General features: G+C 47.4%; 1 protein-coding gene across 1 annotated transcript in view; it reads left to right on the top strand.

Moving 5' to 3' along the window:
- The window catches only part of LOC135517254 (carboxypeptidase A6-like), a 59275-nt gene that overhangs the window by 22832 nt on the left and 14526 nt on the right, over window positions 1-21917 (top strand). The gene's annotated exons all lie outside the window — the stretch shown is intronic.

The following is a 21917-nucleotide window of genomic DNA, read 5'->3' as shown; positions in this document are numbered from 1 at the left end:
GGATGTTGGAGGCAGAAGTCTTTGCTGCTAACCTGGGGACAAACAGCAGGGTGTGGGATGTTGGAGGCAGAAGTCTTTCCCTCTAACCTGGGGACAAACAGCAGGGTGTGGGATGTTGGAGGCAGAAGTCTTTGCTGCTAATCTGGGGACAAACAGCAGGGTGTGGGATGTTGGAGGCAGAAGTCTTTGCTGCTAATCTGGGGACAAACAGCAGGGTGTGGGATGTTGGAGGCAGAAGTCTTTGCTGCTAACCTGGGGACAAACAGCAGGGTGTGGGATGTTGGAGGCAGAAGTCTTTGCTGCTAACCTGGGGACAAACAGCAGGGTGTGGGATGTTGCAGGCAGAAGTCTTTGCCGCTAACCTGGGGACAAACAGCAGGGTGTGGGATGTTGGAGGCAGAAGTCTTTGCCTCTAACCTGGGGACAAACAGCAGGGTGTGGGATGTTGGAGGCAGAAGGAATGGCTTGACTGGACTGTTGCAGTTTTTTTTACAATCACTTTGGCACTGATTTCAGAACCTTGTGGTCATTTATCTAGACACAAAACTCACAATGGTCATCACTTGTAACACAGGCTGTCCAATGTTCAAAACATTGCATTGTGCATTCATATCTTTAAAGACACCTTGCACTTCCAGAATCATTGGTTCAAATAACTAATTTATCATGAAATACCATAGGAACATTCATTTAGATCACCCACACACAAGATACCGATAGTTTCACTGTGTAGTTGTTCGTTCAATCGTTAAATATTGTAGTACAAAATATGTGATACATGTTTCATTATGGTACTACACGTAAATACATCACTGTAAAAGGACTAGTGAAGAGAGAATACTACAGACACAGTGGAATCATTGAACAAAATCTGAAATGTATTGATGACATACAGTAAAACCACCACAGGTTTCTTTGAATCAAAGCAAAAAAGAAAAAAACTACAGTAAAACGTCATCTGCAGTGTTCCTCACCTGGCTTACTGTAAAACGTCATCTGCAGTGTTCCTCACCTGGCTTACTGTAAAACGTCAACTGCAGTGTTCCTCACCTGGCTTACTGTAAAACGTCATCTGCAGTGTTCCTCACCTGGCTTACTGTAAAACGTCATCTGCAGTATTCCTCACCTGGCTTACTGTAAAACGTCATCTGCAGTGTTCCTCACCTGGCTTACTGTAAAACATCACTGCAGTGTTCCTCACCTGGCTTACTGTAAAACATCACTGCAGTGTTCCTCACCTGGCTTACTGTAAAACATCACTGCAGTGTTCCTCACCTGGCTTACTGTAAAACACCACTGCAGTGTTCCTCACCTGGCTTACTGTAAAACATCACTGCAGTGTTCCTCACCTGGCTTACTGTAAAACATTACTGCAGTGTTCCTCACCTGGCTTACTGTAAAAAGCAAAACAAAGGATTGATTACTGTACTTCTATACTTCCATCAACTCTGTCTTGTGGATTTGGCCACAGGTTCTCATCCACATCACAATGGATTTTTCATTAGCAAAACATCTTGGGAAGAATCTTCGGGCGAATCCAGGCCTGACACTGGTCTGCCGTGATGTAATTGCATGCGTCATCCATGGCCTGGAGAAGGGTGGCTTGTTTGTGTATACCTTTCACCTCCATGTGGAGAACAATTCCTCAATCGGGTTAAGGATGGGTAGCCTAGTGGTTAGAGCGTTGGACTAGTAACCGGAAGGTTGCCATTTCAAATCCCCGAGCTTACAAGGTACAAATCTGTCGTTCTGTCCCTGAACATGCAGTTAACCCACTGTTCCTAGGCCGTCATTGAAAATAATAATTAGTTCTTAACTGACTTGCCTGGTTAAATAAAGGTAAATCAAAGGAGAGTATGGAGTAAGTACAGGGTGGTAAATTGTGGATGGGCCTGAAACTACGCTTGCAACATTTGAGCATGGTGGAACCTGACATTATCCCACACAATGACATAGGTCACGCCATCAGCTCTACAGACCTGATTTAGCTCAGAGGAAGGTTACAACGAGAGCTGCATTATATGATCCAATACGAGGTCTGTGTCCCACCACACCATCTTCTGATATTTGAAGCACACATGGTGATGTTGGCCCCACATTGTCCCGGCACTTGGATGGTTGCCCGCTGGCCAATGAAATTCCGACCTCTCCTCCTTGTCTTGGCCAGGTTGAAGCCTGACTCATCCAAAAAGGGGAATTTGGGATGCTTTTCATCAGCATCCAGCTCCATCACCCTCTAAAAATACATTTTGGATAGAGAATTACTGATTACAATGATGTAGAATTTTTGGGTAATTTTTCACAACAGGTATCTTGAAACTGAACATAATCAGTCCTCAGTTGCTTGACTCTGTCTGCATTTCTTTCAAAAGGCACATGGGATAGCTGTTTGAGAGACACCTGGTGCCTTTTCAGCATGCGTACAATAGTCGGCAAACTTATGGCTTCCACATTGTTGAACATGTCGTCATTGTCTAAGATGTGCTGCTGAATTTCTGTAAGGCGAATACAACTTCTGGACGAACCAAATTGACCACAGCCCACTTGTTGGTCAGTCAGAATTTTGCCTCTGCCTCCCCTATTTGGCCTAGTCTCCACTCTGCAGGGAAAATTACAGTAAGAATACATTTAGTCACATCACCTACTCTGTGGTACACATTGGCATGCAGTATACAGTCATTTGACAATTGAGAGTAGCCTAATGTTTAGTGCATGCTGAAGACTTACCGGTTCTCATTGCGGAAAGTTCTGATGATTGAGGCCACAGTTGATCTTCTGGGGTTTGGTTGAATCATTGTAGCTGCCTCAGTCATTGTCATGCCATGATTTACGACATGGTCTACATCTATTGCTCGGATTTCATTGGACACTCTTTGCTGTTGCTGCCGCTGTCTTGGTCCGTGGCCTTGTCCTCTACCACGTTCCCCCACACCTCTCAAACGAGGCCCACGACCACCTCTCAGAAGGGGTGCTTGTCCCCTGCCATTTCTTTGACCCCAATGGAGCCGGCAGGTGACCTGGATCATCTGCCGGCTCCATGTTATCGCTATATTGTTGTAGCTGGATACCATCACGAACGAGTTGGCAGTATTGGAAAAGCAATTACAAGGGCCAGCATACATATTCACCGGCCACTTTATTAGGTACACCTGCATGTTAACGCAAATAGCCTGCTTCTTCGAACAGCGAATCATGTGTCTGCCTGCAACTCCATATGTAGAGTAGAGAGCTTTAGTTGTTCAACCAAACATTAGAACAGGGAACATGCGTAATCTAAGCAACTTTGACCGTGGTATGATTGTTGATGCCACACGTGGTTCCAGCATCTCAGAAACAGCTGCCCTCCTGGGATTTTTACGCACTACAGTCTCTAGAGTTTACAGAGAATGGTGCGATAAACAAAACACATTCAGTGAGTGGCACTTCTGTGGGCAAAAAACCCTTGTTAATGAGAGAGGTCAGAGGAAAATGTCAAGACTCATTCAAGCTAACAGAAAGGCCATAAATGATAAATGCTCAAATAACAGCCGTTTAAAACAGTGGTGTGCAGAAGGGCATCTCTTAACGTACAACACCGTGAATAATTCAGGCTGTTGTGGAGGCAAAAGGGGGTCCTACCCAGTACTCGATAGGTGTACCTAATAAAGTGGCCGGTGAGTGTACAGTAATGTCAAATCTTAAAACATGGGACAATAGAGTGTCTGATAAAGAATGATGAAATATTACATCCATAGATAATGTAGTCCAATTGGTTCATGTTCCCCGGTAATTGGTGTCAATGGATCTCGTTATCCTGAAACTTTCATGATCTAAACATGGAATATTGTTTGTCAGTTTCCATAAAACTATGCATTGTTTTTTATTTCAATCACTAACAAGCATCGGTCAATACTGAAGCCACTTTTTCAAAACTCTTCACAGTCTGCACCAAACAATTAATCTCACCTCCAAAACTCACTCAAACCACCAAAACATTTCATACATGTCTCAAAATAAGCTTGTTTGACCATAACACTGGCCACAATTTTCATTCAGAAAGCATTCATTGGCACCCATAACACACTGACCTTAAAAACATTAACAAGGAGCATGACATAAATGAACTACTCTTTGAAATTTGAATGATTTTTCACATAAATCATTATTTCATAAGACTAAGAATGACACCTTTGATTTACTGTACTAAAGTATATGTAACAAGAATGAGTCATATGCAGACATTTGCTTCAATAGCCTTTATTTTTTATCTATATCTTTGCATATAGAAATTTACATGTGAAAAATTAAAAGTTGAAACAAAAAAACTAAAAAAATAATAATTACAACAAAACACATGTAGAGTATAAATCACTTATACCGTGAGGGTTCTAGTTCTCCTGCAAGTTCTCATGGTGATGCATCTTGTGGATATCTTCTGGAATGTCTAGTCCAACCCTGGCAGTCTTCAGGAGAAGTGTCTCCACACCCTGGCAGTCTTCAGGAGAAGTGTCTCCACATCCCGCATTCATGTCCAGTAAGGACATCTGGTCATGTGGATGTTGGTCATAAACCTTCCACCTCCACACAGAGGAAAAGTCCTCTATGGGGTTTAGGAAGAGGGAGTATGGAGGCAGGAATAGTACTGACATCCTGGGATGTGCAGCAAACCAGTCTGACTGCAGCAGAGTGGTGGAAGGCCACACTATCCCACACAACAACAAAGGTAGGGGAGTTTATTGCCCCTCTCTCCTCTGCTGGCACAAGTCCATTATGCAGGTCATCCAGAAAAGAGCTTCTGTGTTGTAGGGGCCAATGAGTGGTTTGTGTAACAGCAAACCATCATTGGACAGTGCTGGACACGTTGTGATGTTAGCTCCTCTGTCCTGGGACATCCACGGTTGCTCTCTGTCCAATCACATTTCTTGCCCTGCAGTGTGTTTTTACCAGATTAGATCCAGCTTCATCCACAAAGGTGAATGCATGTACAGTTTGCCTGGCTTCCATCTCCATTACTCTCTAAAATAGAGTAAATCCACAGCACTTCACGTTATACATAGCTGTGTATGTACCCTATTTGGTTTTGGACAGACATCTTACCTGGACATATTGATACCGGTGTTCTTTCACACATTCACCGTTTCTCTCAAAAGGGAACAACTGCTTCGTCCTTATTTTATGTTTCTCTAGGACTCTGGCAATTGTCATTGTGCTGACCTTATTCACATTCCCAAAAATGATATTGTCTGCCATCACTCTGTCCTGAATTTCCCGCAGTTTTATTGCATTGTTGCCAATTACCATGTCAACAATGGCAATTTCCTGCGCATCTGTAATGATGTATGCTGAGTTGAGAAGCAGGTTCAGGGAATGAATACATTTAATCAATACATGAACAAACCAAGAAACAAACAGCGCACCGACATGAAACAGCAACAATGATGACAGGGGAAGAAACCAAAGGGAGGGACATATAAAGGACAGGTAATCAAGGGGGTGATGAATTCCAGGTGAGTGTCATTATGCACGTGCCGCTGGTGACAGCTGTGCGCCCTAATGAGCAGCCTGGTGACCGAGAGGCCAGCGAGGGAGCACACGTGACCTGTCTCCCTCTCCCTGCCACTCTTCTTTCCCCACCAACCTGTCTTCCTCTCCCTGCTACTCTTCTTTCCCCACCAACCTGTCTTCCTCTCCCTGCCACTCTTCTTTCCCCACCAACTTGTCTCCCTCTCCCTGACACTCTTCTTTCCCCACCAACCTGTCTCCCTCTCCCTGCCACTCTTCTATCCCCACCAACCTGTCTCCCTCTCCCTGCCACTCTTCTTTCCCCACCAACCTGTCTCCCTCTCCGTGACACTCTTCTATCCCCACCAACCTGTCTTCCTCTCCCTGCCACTCTTCTTTCCCCACCAACTTGTCTCCCTCTCCCTGACACTCTTCTTTCCCCACCAACCTGTCTCCCTCTCCCTGCCACTCTTCTATCCCCACCAACCTGTCTCCCTCTCCGTGACACTCTTCTATCCCCACAAACCTGTCTTCCTCTCCCTGCCACTCTTCTTTCCCCACCAACCTGTCTCCCTCTCCCTGCCACTCTTCTTTCCCCACCAACCTGTCTTCCTCTCCCTGCTACTCTTCTTTCCCCACCAACCTGTCTTCCTCTCCCTGCCACTCTTCTTTCCCCACCAACCTGTCTTCCTCTCCCTGCTACTCTTCTTTCCCCACCAACCTGTCTCCCTCTCCCTGCTACTCTTCTTTCCCCACCAACCTGTCTTCCTCTCCCTGCCACTCTTCTTTCCCCACCAACCTGTCTCCCTCTTCCTGCCACTCTTCTATCCCCACCAACCTGTCTTCCTCTCCCTGCCACTCTTCTTTCCCCACCAACCTGTCTCCCTCTCCCTGCCACTCTTCTTTCCCCACCAACCTGTCTTCCTCTCCCTGCTACTCTTCTTTCCCCACCAACCTGTCTTCCTCTCCCTGCCACTCTTCTTTCCCCACCAACTTGTCTCCCTCTCCCTGACACTCTTCTTTCCCCACCAACCTGTCTCCCTCTCCCTGCCACTCTTCTTTCCCCACCAACCTGTCTCCCTCTCCCTGCCACTCTTCTATCCCCACCAACCTGTCTCGCTCTCCCTGACACTCTTCTTTCCCCACCAACCTGTCTCCCTCTCCCTGCCACTCTTCTTTCCCCACCAACCTGTCTCCCTCTCCCTGCCACTCTTCTATCCCCACCAACCTGTCTCCCCTCCCTGCCACTCTTCTATCCCCACCAACCTGTCTCCCTCTCCCTGCCACTCTTATATCCCCACAAACCTGTCTTCATCTCCCTGCCACTCTTCTTTCCCCACCAACCTGTCTCCCTCTCCCTGCCACTCTTCTTTCCCCACCAACCTGTCTTCCTCTCCCTGCTACTCTTCTTTCCCCACCAACCTGTCTTCCTCTCCCTGCTACTCTTCTTTCCCCACCAACCTGTCTTCCTCTCCCTGCCACTCTTCTTTCCTCACCAACCTGTCTTCCTCTCCCTGCTACTCTTCTATCCCCACCAACCTGTCTTCCTCTCCCTGCTACTCTTCTTTCCCCACCAACCTGTCTCCCTCTCCCTGCTACTCTTCTTTCCCCACCAACCTGTCTTCCTCTCCCTGCCACTCTTCTTTCCCCACCAACCTGTCTTCCTCTCCCTGCCACTCTTCTTTCCCCACCAACCTGTCTCCCTCTCCCTGCCACTCTTCTTTCCCCACCAACCTGTCTTCCTCTCCCTGCTACTCTTCTTTCCCCACCAACCTGTCTTCCTCTCCCTGCCACTCTTCTTTCCCCACCAACTTGTCTCCCTCTCCCTGACACTCTTCTTTCCCCACCAACCTGTCTCCCTCTCCCTGCCACTCTTCTTTCCCCACCAACCTGTCTCCCTCTCCCTGCCACTCTTCTATCCCCACCAACCTGTCTCGCTCTCCCTGACACTCTTCTTTCCCCACCAACCTGTCTCCCTCTCCCTGCCACTCTTCTTTCCCCACCAACCTGTCTCCCTCTCCCTGCCACTCTTCTATCCCCACCAACCTGTCTCCCCTCCCTGCCACTCTTCTATCCCCACCAACCTGTCTCGCTCTCCCTGACACTCTTCTTTCCCCACCAACCTGTCTCCCTCTCCCTGCCACTCTTCTTTCCCCACCAACCTGTCTCCCTCTCCCTGCCACTCTTCTATCCCCACCAACCTGTCTCCCCTCCCTGCCACTCTTCTATCCCCACCAACCTGTCTCCCTCTCCCTGCCACTCTTATATCCCCACAAACCTGTCTTCATCTCCCTGCCACTCTTCTTTCCCCACCAACCTGTCTCCCTCTCCCTGCCACTCTTCTATCCCCACCAACCTGTCTCCCCTCCCTGCCACTCTTCTATCCCCACCAACCTGTCTCCCTCTCCCTGCCACTCTTATATCCCCACAAACCTGTCTCCCTCTCCCTGCCACTCTTCTTTCCCCACCAACCTGTCTTCCTCTCCCTGCTACTCTTCTTTCCCCACCAACCTGTCTTCCTCTCCCTGCTACTCTTCTTTCCCCACCAACCTGTCTTCCTCTCCCTGCCACTCTTCTTTCCTCACCAACCTGTCTTCCTCTCCCTGCTACTCTTCTATCCCCACCAACCTGTCTCCCTCTCCCTGCCACTCTTATTTCCCCACCAACCTGTCTCCCTCTCCCTGACACTCTTCCTTCCCCACCAACCTGTCTTCCTCTCCCTGCCACTCTTCTTTCCCCACCAACCTGTCTCCCTCTCCCTGACACTCTTCTTTCCCCACCAACCTGTCTTCCTCTCCCTGACACTCTTCTCTCCCCACCAACCTGTCTTCCTCTCCCTGACACTCTTCTCTCCCCACCAACCTGTCTTCCTCTCCCTGCCACTCTTCTATCCCCACCAACCTGTCTCCCTCTCCCTGCCACTCTTCTTTCCCCACCAACCTGTCTCCCTCTCCGTGACACTCTTCTATCCCCACCAACCTGTCTCCCTCTCCCTGACACTCTTCTTTCCCCACCAACCTGTCTTCCTCTCCCTGACATACTTCTTTCCCCACCAACCTGTCTTCCTTGATCCATGTTTACAAACGAAATCATTCCCGAAGCCGTCCTCTTTTTTCAGTTTGGTAACGAGACTAAAAACAGGGCACTGGGTAGGCTTTCAGTTGAAATTGCAATCAGTTGTTTTTGGAATGATTAAATATTCTGCTGATATTTTCTATATGTTTCAATGTAGTTACTGGAGAAATGCACAACATTTGTCTTTGTTCTGTTTTGAATGTGTTTTTAACAGTTTGGAAACAGTGTGTCAGCATTTTAAAACATGTGCTGCAAATAAACTCAGCAAAAAAACAAACGTCCCTTTTTCAGGACCCTGTCTTTGTAACGGCGTTCTTCTTTTGTCGAAGGAGAGTCGGACCGAAATGCAGCGTGTAAGTTACTCATGTTTAATAGTGAAACAAACAAAACAAACTATACATGAATAACAAAATAAATACAAACAACAAACGGAACGTGAAACCAATTACAGCCTGACTGGTGAAACTAACACAGAGACAGGAACAATCATCCACGAAATGTAAAGCGAAACCCAGGCTACCTAAATACGGTTCCCAATCAGAGACAACGAGAATCACCTGACTCTGATTGAGAACCGCCTCAGGCAGCCAAACCTATTTAACACACACACCCCTAATCAACTACAATCCCAAACACTACAAACCCCGATACGAAAATACAATACATAATAAACCCATGTCACACCCTGGTCTGACTAACTAATAAACTAAAACACAAAATACTAAGACCAAGGCGTGACAGAACCCCCCCCTAAGGTGCGGACTCCCGAACGCACCTCAAAACCATAGGGAGGGTCCGGGTGGGCGTCTGTCCATGGTGGCGGTTCCGGCTCCGGACGTGGACCCCACTTCATAAATGTCATTATTCCTCCCCTTCGCGTCCTGGGATAATCCACCCTCACCGCCGACCATGGCCGAATAGTCCTCACCCAGAACCCTACATAACAGAGGAGCAGCTCGTGACTGAGGGGCAGCTCGGGACTGAGGGGCAGCTCGGGACTGAGGGGCAGCTCGGGACTGAGGAGCAGCTCGGGACTGAGGGGCAGCTCGGGACTGAGGGGCAGCTCGGGACTGAGGGGCAGCCCAGTACTGAGAAGAAGCCCAGTACTGAGAAGAAGCCCAGTACTGAGAAGAAGCCCAGCCAGGCAGTTGAATCCGGCAGATCCTGGCTGACTGGCGGATCCTGGCTGACTGGCGGATCCTGGCTGACTGGCGGATCCTGGCCGACTGGCGGATCCTGGCCGACTGGCGGATCCTGGCTGACTAGCAGATCTGGCAGATCCTGGCTGACTGGCGGATCTGGAAGAGTCTGGTTGACTGGCAGATCTGGAAGAGTCTGGTTGACTGGCAGATCTGGAAGAGTCTGGCTGACTGGCAGATCTGGAAGAGTCTGGTTGACTGGCAGATCTGGAAGAGTCTGGTTGACTGGCAGATCTGGAAGAGTCTGGCTGACTGGCAGATCTGGAGGAGTCTGGTTGACTGGCAGATCTGGAAGAGTCTGGCTGACTGGAAGATTCTGGCTGACTGGCAGATCTGGAAGAGTCTGGCTGACTGGCAGATCTGGAAGAGTCTGGTTGACTGGCAGATCTGGAAGTATCTGGCTGACTAACGGCTCTGGCTGCTCCATGCTGATTGACAGCTCTGGCGGCTCCTTGCAGACTGGCAGCTCCATGCAGACTGGCAACTCCATGCAGACTGGCAACTCCATGCAGACTGGCAATACTGGCTGCTCCATGTAGACTGGCAGCTCAGGCTGCTCTATACAGGCAGTAGGCTCCGGCAGCGCTGTAGAGGAGGAAGGCTCTAGAACCGCTGAACAGGCGGGAGACTCCGACAGCGCAGGAGAGGGAGAAAGCGCTGGCTGCGCTGAACAGGCGAGGCGCACTGAAGGCCTGATGCTGGCACTGGTGGTATTGGGCCGAGGACACGCACAGGAAGCCTAGTGCGGGGAGCTGCTACTGGAGGGCTGGGGTGTGGAGGTGGTACTGGATAGACCGGACCGTGCAGGCGCACTGGAGCTCTTGAGCACCAAGCCTGCCCAACCTTACCTGGTTGAATACTCTCGGTTGCCCTGCCAGTGCTGTGAGGAGAAATAGCCCGCACTGGGCTATGTAGGCGAACCGGAGACACCGAGCGCAAGGCTGGTGCCATGTAACCCGGCCCAAGGTTTGTTTTGTTTGATCGTAGCTAGCTAGCTACATAGCCGTCTTTGTATCTATATTTGTATCTAAGACAATTGTGTAGCCTAGAGCGATTTTCTAGGTTAGCTAGCCAGCTATTGTCGTTCTTTTAAGGTAACGTAACGCAATCAACCTGCTAGCTAGCCAGCTAGCCCCCGAATAGCAGCACTGTAGAAACTATTACACTCGACGGAACGACTTGATTAGTGTAGTGTCAACATCGCAGCCACTACCAGCTAGCCTACTCCAGTAGTACTGTATCATTTCAATCATTTTAGTCAATAAGATTCTTGCTACGTAAGCTTAACTTTCTGAACATTCGAGACGTGTAGTCCACTTGTCATTCCAATCTCCTTTGCATTAGCGTAGCCTCTTCTGTACCCTGTCAACTATGTGTCTATCTATCCCTGTTCTCTCCTCTCTGCACAGACCATACAAACGCTCCACACCGCGTGGCCGCGGCCACCCTAATCTGGTGGTCCCAGCGCGCACGACCCACGTGGAGTTCCTGGTCTCCGGTAGCCTCTGGAACTGCCGATCTGCGGCCAACAAGGCAGAGTTCATCTCAGCCTATGCCTCCCTCCAGTCCCTCGACTTCCTGGCACTGACGGAAACATGGATCACCACAGATAACACTGCTACTCCTACTGCTCTCTCTTCGTCCGCCCACGTGTTCTCGCACACCCCGAGAGCTTCTGGTCAGCGGGGTGGTGGCACCGGGATCCTCATCTCTCCCAAGTGGTCATTCTCTCTCTCTCCCCTTACCCATCTATCTATCGCCTCCTTTGAATTCCATGCTGTCACAGTTACCAGCCCTTTCAAGCTTAACATCCTTATCATTTATCGCCCTCCAGGTTCCCTCGGAGAGTTCATCAATGAGCTTGATGCCTTGATAAGCTCCTTTCCTGAGGACGGCTCACCTCTCACAGTCCTGGGCGACTTTAACCTCCCCACGTCTACCTTTGACTCATTCCTCTCTGCCTCCTTCTTTCCACTCCTCTCCTCTTTTGACCTCACCCTCTCACCTTCCCCCCTACTCACAAGGCAGGCAATACGCTCGACCTCATCTTTACTAGATGCTGTTCTTCCACTAACCTCATTGCAACTCCCTCCAAGTCTCCGACCACTACCTCGTATCCTTTTCCCTCTTGCTCTCATCCAACACTTCCCACACTGCCCCTACTCGGATGGTATCGCGCCGTCCCAACCTTCGCTCTCTCTCCCCCGCTACTCTCTCCTCTTCCATCCTATCATCTCTTCCCTCTGCTCATACCTTCTCCAACCTTTCTCCTGATTCTGCCTCCTCAACCCTCCTCTCTTCCCTTTCTGCATCCTTTGACTCTCTATGTCCCCTATCCTCCAGGCCGGCTCGGTCCTCCCCTCCCGCTCCGTGGCTCGATGACTCATTGCGAGCTCACAGAACAGAGCTCCGGGCAGCCGAGCGGAAATGGAGGAAAACCTCGCCTCCCTGCGGACATGGCATCCTTTCACTCCCTCCTCTCTACATTTTCCTCCTCTGTCTCTGCTGCTAAAGCCACTTTCTACCACTCTAAATTCCAAGCATCTGCCTCTAACCCTAGGAAGCTCTTTGCCACCTTCTCCTCCCTCCTGAATCCTCCCCCCCCCCCCCCTCCTCCCTCTCTGCAGATGACTTCGTCAACCATTTTGAAAAGAAGGTCGACGACATCCGATCCTCGTTTGCTAAGTCAAACGACACCGCTGGTTCTGCTCACACTGCCCTACCCTGTGCTCTGACCTCTTTCTCCCCTCTCTCTCCAGATGAAATCTCGCTTCTTGTGACGGCCGGCCGCCCAACAACCTGCCTGCTTGACCCTATCCCCTCCTCTCTTCTCCAGACCATTTCCGGAGACCTTCTCCCTTACCTCACCTCGCTCATCAACTCATCCCTGACCGCTGGCTGCTTCCCTTCCGTCTTCAAGAGAGCGAGAGTTGCACCCCTTCTGAAAAAACCTACACTCGATCCCTCCGATGTCAACAACTACAGACCAGTATCCCTTCTTTCTTTTCTCTCCAAAACTCTTGAACGTGCCGTCCTTGGCCAGCTCTCCCGCTATCTCTCTCAGAATGACCTTCTTGATCCAAATCAGTCAGGTTTCAAGACTAGTCATTCAACTGAGACTGCTCTTCTCTGTATCACGGAGGCGCTCCGCACTGCTAAAGCTAACTCTCTCTCCTCTGCTCTCATCCTTCTAGACCTATCGGCTGCCTTCGATACTGTGAACCATCAGATCCTCCTCTCCACCCTCTCCGAGTTGGGCATCTCCGGCGCGGCCCACGCTTGGATTGCGTCCTACCTGACAGGTCGCTCCTACCAGGTGGCGTGGCGAGAATCTGTCTCCTCGCCACGCGCTCTCACCACTGGTGTCCCCCAGGGCTCTGTTCTAGGCCCTCTCCTATTCTCGCTATACACCAAGTCACTTGGCTCTGTCATAACCTCACATGGTCTCTCCTATCATTGCTATGCAGACGACACACAATTAATCTTCTCCTTTCCCCCTTCTGATGACCAGGTGGCGAATCGCATCTCTGCATGTCTGGCAGACATATCAGTGTGGATGACGGATCACCACCTCAAGCTGAACCTCGGCAAGACGGAGCTGCTCTTCCTCCCGGGGAAGGACTGCCCGTTCCATGATCTCGCCATCACGGTTGACAACTCCATTGTGTCCTCCTCCCAGAGCGCTAAGAACCTTGGCGTGATCCTGGACAACACCCTGTCGTTCTCAACCAACATCATGGCGGTGGCCCGTTCCTGTAGGTTCATGCTCTACAACATCCGCAGAGTACGACCCTGCCTCACACAGGAAGCGGCGCAGGTCCTAATCCAGGCACTTGTCATCTCCCGTCTGGATTACTGCAACTCGCTGTTGGCTGGGCTCCCTGCCTGTGCCATCAAACCCCTACAACTCATCCAGAACGCCGCAGCCCGTCTGGTGTTCAACCTTCCCAAGTTCTCTCACGTCACTCCGCTCCTCCGCTCTCTCCACTGGCTTCCAGTTGAAGCTCGCATCTGCTACAAGACCATGGTGCTTGCCTACGGAGCTGTGAGGGGAACGGCACCGCAGTACCTCCAGGCTCTGATCAGGCCCTACACCCAAGCAAGGGCACTGCGTTCATCCACCTCTGGCCTGCTCGCCTCCCTACCATTGAGGAAGTACAGTTCCCGCTCAGCCCAGTCAAAACTGTTCGCTGCTCTGGCCCCCCAATGGTGGAACAAACTCCCTCACGACGCCAGGACAGCGGAGTCAATCACCACCTTCCGGAGACACCTGAAACCCCACCTCTTCAAGGAATACCTAGGATAAGATAAGTAATCCTTCTCACCACCCCCCCCCCTTAATGATTTAGATGCACTATTGTAAAGTGGCTGTTCCACTGGATGTCAGAAGGTGAATTCACCAATTTGTAAGTCGCTCTGGATAAGAGCGTCTGCTAAATGACTTAAATGTAAATGTAAATGTAAATGAGACACACTGGAGACCGGATGCGTAGAGCCGGCTTCATAGCATTAGGCTCAACGCTCAATCTACCCCGGCCGATACGCGGAGCTGAAATATACCGCACCGGGCTATGCACCCGCACTGGGGACACCGTGCGCACCACTGCATAACACGGTGCCTGCCCGGTCTCTCTAGCCCCCGGTAAGCACAGGGAGATTGCGCAGGTCTCCTACCTGACGCAGCCATACTCCCTGATAGACCCCCCCAAGAAATTTTTGGGGCTGCTTTTCGGGCTTCCTTGCCAACCGTGTTCCCTCGTATCGTCGGCTCCTATCTCCAGCTGCCTCTGCTCTCCTTAGTGCCTCCACCTGTTGCCATGGGAGGCGATTTCTTCCGGCCAATATCTCCTCCCAAGTGTAGCAACCTTTACCATCCAGCACGTCTTCCCATGTCCATTCTCCGAATAATTCCTCCTCCCTTTGCTTCTCCAGCTGTCGTTGCCTGTTAACACGCTGCTCGGTCCGAGTGTGGTGGGTGATTCTGTAATGGCGTTCTTCTTTTGTCGAAGGAGAGTCAGACCGAAATGCAGCGTGTAAGTTACTCATGTTTAATAGTGAAACAAACAAAATGAACTATACATGAATAACAAAATAAATACAAACAACAAACGGAACGTGAAACCAATTACAGCCTGACTGGTGAAACTAACACAGAGACAGGAACAATCATCCACGAAATGTAAAGCGAAACCCAGGCTACCTAAATACGGTTCCCAATCAGAGACAACGAGAATCACCTGACTGATTGAGAACCGCCTCAGGCAGCCAAACCTATTTAACACACACACCCCTAATCAACTACAATCCCAAACACTACAAACCCCGATACGAAAATACAATACATAATAAACCCATGTCACACCCTGGTCTGACTAACTAATAAACTAAAACACAAAATACTAAGACCAAGGCGTGACAGTCTTTCAAAGGATAACTCGTAAAAATCAAAATAACTTCACAGATCTTCATTGTAAAGGGTTTAAACACTGTTTCCCTTGTTTGTTCAATGACCCATAAACAATTAATGTACATGCACCTGTGGAACGGTTGTTCAGACACTAACAGCTTACAGACGGTAGGCAATTAAGGTCACAGTTAAAGAGGCCTTTCTACTGACTCTGAAAAACACCAAAAGAAAGATGCCCAGGATCCCTGCTCATCAGCGTGAACGTGCCTTAGTCATGCTGCAAGGAGGCATTGAGGACTGCAGATGTGACGGACAGCTGATCATCCTCGCAGTGGCAGACCACGTTTTTCAACACCTGCACAGGATCGGTACATCCGAACATCACACCTGCGGGACAGATGCAGGATAGCAACAAGAACTGCCCGAGTTACACCAGGAACGCACAATCCCTCCATCAGTGCTCAGACTGTCCGCAATAGGCTGAGAGAAGCTTGACTGAGGGCTTGTAGGCCTGTTGTAAAGCAGGTCCTCACCAGACATCACCGGCAACAATGTCGCCTATGGGCACAAACCCTCCATCGCTGGACCAGACAGGACTGGCAAAAAGTGCTCTTCACTGACGAGTCACGGTTTTGTCTCACCAGGGGTGATGGTCGGATATGTGTTTATCGTCAAAGGAATGAGCATTACACTGAAGCCTGTACACTGGAGCGGGATTGATTTGGAGGTGGAGGGTCCATCATGGTCTGAGGCGGTGTGTCACAGCATCATCAGACTGAGCTTGTTGTCATTGCAGGTAATCTCAACGCTGTGCGTTACAGGGAAGACATCCTTCTCCCTCATGTGGTACCCTTCCTGCAGGCTCATCCTGACATGACCCTCCAGCATGACAATGCCCCCAGCCATACAGTTCATTCTGTGCATGATTTCCTGCAAGACAGGAATGTCCGTGTTCTGCCATGGCCAGCAAAGAGCCCGGATCTCAATCCCATTGAGCACATCTGGGACCTGTTGGATCGGAGGGTGAGGGCTAGGGCCATTCCCCCCAGAAATGTCTGGGAAATTGCAGGTGCCTTGGTGGAAGAGTGGGGTAACATCTCACAGCAATAACTGGCAAATCTGGTGCAGTCCATGAGGAGGAGATGTACTGCAGTACTTAATGCAGCTGGTGGCCACCCCAGATACTGACTGTTACTTTTGATTTTGAACCCCCCTTTGTTCAGGGACACATTATTCAATTTCTGTTAGTCACATGTCTGTAGAACTTGTTCAGTTTATGTTTTAGTTGTTGGATCTTGTTATCTTCATACAAATATTTACACATGTTAAGTTTGCTGAAAATAAACAAAGTTGACAGTGAGAAGACGTTTCCTTTTTTGCTGAGTATACAGTTGAAGTCGGAAGTTTACATACACTTAGGTTGGAGTCATTAAAACTTGTTTTTCAACCACTCCTCAAATTTCTTGTTAACAAACTATAGTTTTGGCAAGTCGGTTAGGACATCTACTTTGTGCATGACGCAAGTCATTTTTCCAACAATTGTTTACAGACAGATTATTTCACTTATAATTCACTGTATCACAATTCCAGTGGGTCAGAAGTTTACATACATTAAGTTCACTGTGCCTTTAAACAGCTTGGAAAATTCCAGAAAATGATGTCATGGCTTTAGAAGCTACTACAGTTTCTCAGTCACTTTGGTGCATTTTTCACATCATCCCCAACATGTGCAAAATAATAAGTGCATTTCTCAGAACAATTTGTACAAACTGCAATATACAATAGATATGTTTCTAAAGCTAGTCAGTCACTAAAAATCCTTAGTACATCTCTCAAAAGTAAATATTCATGCCAATGATAATGTCAGTGTCATCAGAATGATAAGTCATTGAGTCATTGTTCATAAACAAGGTCGTCAAAATGGTTAGGCATGTTGTCAATGTAACTGTGTACTTTGACAGTATTACCTGATGTAAACTTAGGCTACATTTTGGATGACAGTTACTGTATTGAAAATGCACAAGAATGCACTTCTATGGCATATATCAATTACAACAGTACTATTTACATATTACTGTATGTGGGTTATAGATTGAAAGAGACTGGACAACCCAAGGGGCACAAAGGAAAAAAAAACTAAATTAGAAAGAAACACAGGAAACCATCCCTAAGGCACAACTTTGCCCGCAGCACTGTTGTGCTGTCTCTACACAGACGTTCCTGTCTGTCGGCCCACATATTCTCATCCACATCACACAGGATATTTTCCCTTCCAATGCAACGTGGAAAGAATCTTTTGGAATGCCTTATCCATCCTCTGCAGGCGTCTACTGTGATGTCCTCACATGCTGCATCTATTGCAGCCAGCAGGGTCATCTGTGTGTGTGGCTGACGATCGCACACCTTCCACCTCCATGCTGAAAAGAACTCCTCAATTGGGTTAAGGAATGGTGAATAAGGTGGGAGGAATTCAATGAGCATCCTCGGGTGGGTTACAAACCATTGCCTTATGATGTTTGATCGATGGAAACTCACATTATCACAAATGACCACATACTTTGGTAAATCCTCTCTAAACAGACCCCTCTCATCATCAGGGATGAGAGCCCTGTAGACAGTCTCTAAAAAGTTGAGTATATGCTGGGTGTTGTATGGCCCTATAAGAGGGATATGGGTTAGGACACCATGCTCCGAAATAGCAGCACACATGGTGATATTTCCTCACCGTTGGCCTGGCAAATCCACAGAAGCTCTGTGACCGATGATATTTTGACCCCGCCTTCTGCATTTGGTCAGGTTGAAGCCAGCCTCATCCACGTATACAAAGTTGTGAGAGGGTTCACTTGATTCCAACTCCATTATACGCTATATCCCAGAACACACATTTGAATTTGTTTTGGTAAGGAAGAGTGACATAAAATGTACATATATTGCATGTTCCTTCCACAGCAATGGAAATGTGTGCAGTTTATGCTTACTGTACTATGTATCATTATAAAATGTTGCTGTAAAGTAGTTACATAGATATATGTTTTACCTGTACATACTGGTACCGTAGCTCCTTAACTCTGTCCTCATTCCTTTGGAATGGTACACGGTACAGCTGTTTCATACTCATCTGGTTTCTATGCAGCACCCTGTCGATGGTTGAGATGCTAACCGTATGGATGTTTTCAAAGACAGCGTTGTCTTCTATAATGGTCCTTTGTATTTCCCTGAGTCTTATGGCATTGTTTGCTCGGACCATGGTGCAAATAGCCTCCTCCTGTTGAGGTGTGAAAAGGCATCCTCTCCCACCGGTTTGAGGTAATCTTGCAGTCCTATGTGGGGAAAAATGCAGTGATGCATCGCACACTTTCACATAGACAAAAACTATGCGAACACACATTTTACTGTAAAACATACAGGTGGGTGCATGTAAGGTGCAGTATGTATCTGTATAGAGTATATTTCTGTATGCTGTGAAATACAAGTGGACTACTATAATATGAAGCATTGTAGGAAGTATACAGTATACTGCTTATATACAGTAACAGTGCACTTTACATTGGTGGACATACCTGTTCTCTCTTCGAAACGTTTGAACTATTGAGGACACGGTTGATCTCCCAATATTCGGCTGCACCCTTCGACCCGCCTCAGCCATTGTAAGGCCATGATTGACAATAGTCTACAATAGTGGCCCTTATCTCATCAGATGCGCCTATGTCCTCTTCTGCCTCTTCCTCTGTTTTGCCTTCTACCACGCATCCTTGCTCCTCTTCTTCCTCCTCTTGGCTGTTGACCCTGTTCGTTTCCTGGTCCATCCATTATTGGAAAATTGCAACTCTGTGTTGTGGTCTGTCTATATATGCTTGCCAATTGATTCTTCATGAGATGCACCTTTGAGCAATTTAGACAACTGGTTGATTGTTGGTTGAACTAACACTTTACATTCCTTCATGAGTGAGGGTCAATTTCACCTGCACGATTCATCAATTCACGTTTTTGTACAAAAGGTCTAATAGAAATGTGTAAAACTATGCTTGACAGTTTATGACAAATAGTTCAACAATTTTGCATGTAATGGCTTATGCAAGGAACTAATGCCTAGATGTTTTGAGGGGTAAGACTATTCAACAGAGAACCATCTACTATATATTGATGAACATGACATGAGCAATTGATCATGTGGAAAAAAGCTGATACTTGTACATTATCAATTGCAATTTGCTCAAAAGAATAAGAAATTGCTTTAATGATGTGCACAAGTGACTAGATGATTTGGAATTTGTACAAATAGTATCAAGAATTGCACTTTTGACCTAAGAAATGCACCAAAGCGACTGAGAAAAACTGTAATAACAAATCAAATCAAATGTATTTGTCACATACACATAGTTAGCAGATGTTCCGACAATGAGGTAATAACCCACGAGTAATCTAACCTAACAAACTGATACCATTGTAGTCAATTGGAGGTGTACCTGTGGATGTATTTCAAGGCCTACCTTCAAACTCAGTGCCTCTTTGTTTGACATAATGGGAAAATCAAAAGAAAACAGCCAAGACCTCAGCAAAAAAAATGTAGACCTCCACATGTCTGGTTCATCCTTGGGAGCAATTTCCAAATGCCTGAAGGTACCATGTTCATCTGTACAAACAATAGTACACAAGTATAAACACCATGGGAACACACAGCCGTCATATCGCTCAGGAAGGAGACTCGTTCTGTCTCCTAGAGATGAATATACTTTGGTGCGAAAAGTGCATATCAATCCCAGAACAACAGCAAAGGACCTTGTGAAGATGCTGGAGGAAACAGGTACAAAAGTATCTATATCCACAGTAAAACGAGTCCTATATCGATGTAACCTAAAAGGCCGCTCAGCAAGGAAGACGCCACTGCTCCAAAACCACCATAAAAAAAAGCCAGACTACGGTTTGCAACTGCACATGGCGACAAAGATCGTATTTTTTGGAGAAATCTCCTCTGGTCTGATGAAACAAAAATAGAACCGTTTGGCCATAATGACCATCGTTATGTTTGGAGAAAAAAGGGCGAGGCTTGCAAGCAGAAGAATACAATTCCCAACCATGAAGCAGGGGAGTGGCAGCATCATGTTGTGGGGGTGCTTTGCTGCAGGAGGGACTGGTGCACTTCACAAAATAGATGGCATCATGAGGGAGGAACATTATGTGGATATATTGAAGCAACATCTCAAGACATCAGTCAGAAAGTTAAAGCTTGGTCGCAAATGGGTCTTCCAAATGGACAATGACCCCAAGGAAACTTCCAAAGTTGTGGCAAAATGGCTTAAGGACAACAAAGTCAAGGTATTGGAGTGGCCATTACAAAGCCCTGACCTCAGTCCTATATAAAATGTGTGGGCAGAACAGAAAAAGCACATGTGAGCAGGGAGGCTTACACACCTGACTCCGTTACACCAGCTCTTTCTGGAGGAATGTGCCAAAATTCACCCAACTTATTGTGGGATGCTCGTGGAAGGCTACCTGAAAAGTTTGACCCAAGTTAAACAATTTTAAGGCAATGCTACCAAATACTAATTGAGTGTATGTAAACTTCTGACCCACTGGGAATGTGATGAAAGAAGTAAAAGCTGAAATAAATCATTCTCTCAACTATTATTCTGACATTTCACATTCTTAAAATAACGTGGTGACCCTAACTGACCTAAGACAGGGAATTAAATGTCAGGAATTGTTAAAACTGAGTTTAAATGTATTTGGCTAAGGTGTATGTAAACTTCCAACTTCAACTGTATATAGTTTTGCAGGTGGTGGAGTATGAATGAGAAAAGAGTTAATGGATTTCAGAGAATGTGGTCATTGAAAGCATTTTGTGTGAGAGCAATGAAAAATAATTCACAGTTTGGTCCACATACACTTCTGTTTCGCTGACCGTGTGAAGAGTTCTGACAATGTGACTTCAGTTTTGACCAATGCATGTTAGCAATTGACAAAAACTGTAAGAGTAATGCAACAGTTGCTTAACATTTTGAGCAGTTGTATCAATTGATAGATCATTGAAATGAAGTGAATAGACAGTCATCTCAGATGTAATGTGTGAATTGCATTTTGAAATGGTAATTCTTTGATGTTAAGTTGTGCTGTTTTGAACAGGTGATTTTAGTTCAATGAACAAATTATCTTAGCTTTGTGTGTATCGTATCCAAGCAATTGGAAAAAGTGTTAGAGTTTAGAAAAATTAGCATTTTGACCATCGGTCATTTGAAAAATGACATCAAGGTTCTGAAATTAGTGCCAAAGTGATTTAAAAAAACTGTAATAGGGACTTGTGGTGTGTTTGTGCGTGTGTGTGTGTGTGTGTGTGTGTGTGTGTGTGTGTGTGTGTGTGTGTGTGTGTGTGTGTGTGTGTGTGTGTGTGTGTGTGTGTGTGTGTGTGTGTGTGTCTGTGTGTGTAGTCATCAACGTTCCCTCAAACTTTACTTGGAGAGCAATATTGACCTGCTGGACAGACCCATCAAGCCTTAAGCCGTAAGATTGATCTAGACTCCAGGTCACAGTGTGCTGTGGAGAACAGCCTTGAATGTTAAAGCTGTGCTATTGTCCATCTCCCCAGAAGCCCTGGTTTATTAGCAGGAGGAAGCTGAAGTCATTTGTTCAGGGGATGGGCCAATTTAGTTCTGTTCAGAACTGTGGGTTCATCAAGGGAAGCAAGGTTGTTTGGGTGGTGAGTGTCTTGCCATGTCTGTATTTATAGGCCGTGTCCATTCCACTATAACTAACTCTCT

The sequence above is a fragment of the Oncorhynchus masou genome, chromosome 28 (assembly GCF_036934945.1).
Source record: "Oncorhynchus masou masou isolate Uvic2021 chromosome 28, UVic_Omas_1.1, whole genome shotgun sequence".
Classification (NCBI taxonomy): Eukaryota; Metazoa; Chordata; class Actinopteri; order Salmoniformes; family Salmonidae; genus Oncorhynchus; species Oncorhynchus masou.
The sequence above is the reverse complement of the archived record's forward strand: the minus strand, read 5'-3'. Positions and strand labels throughout refer to the sequence as shown.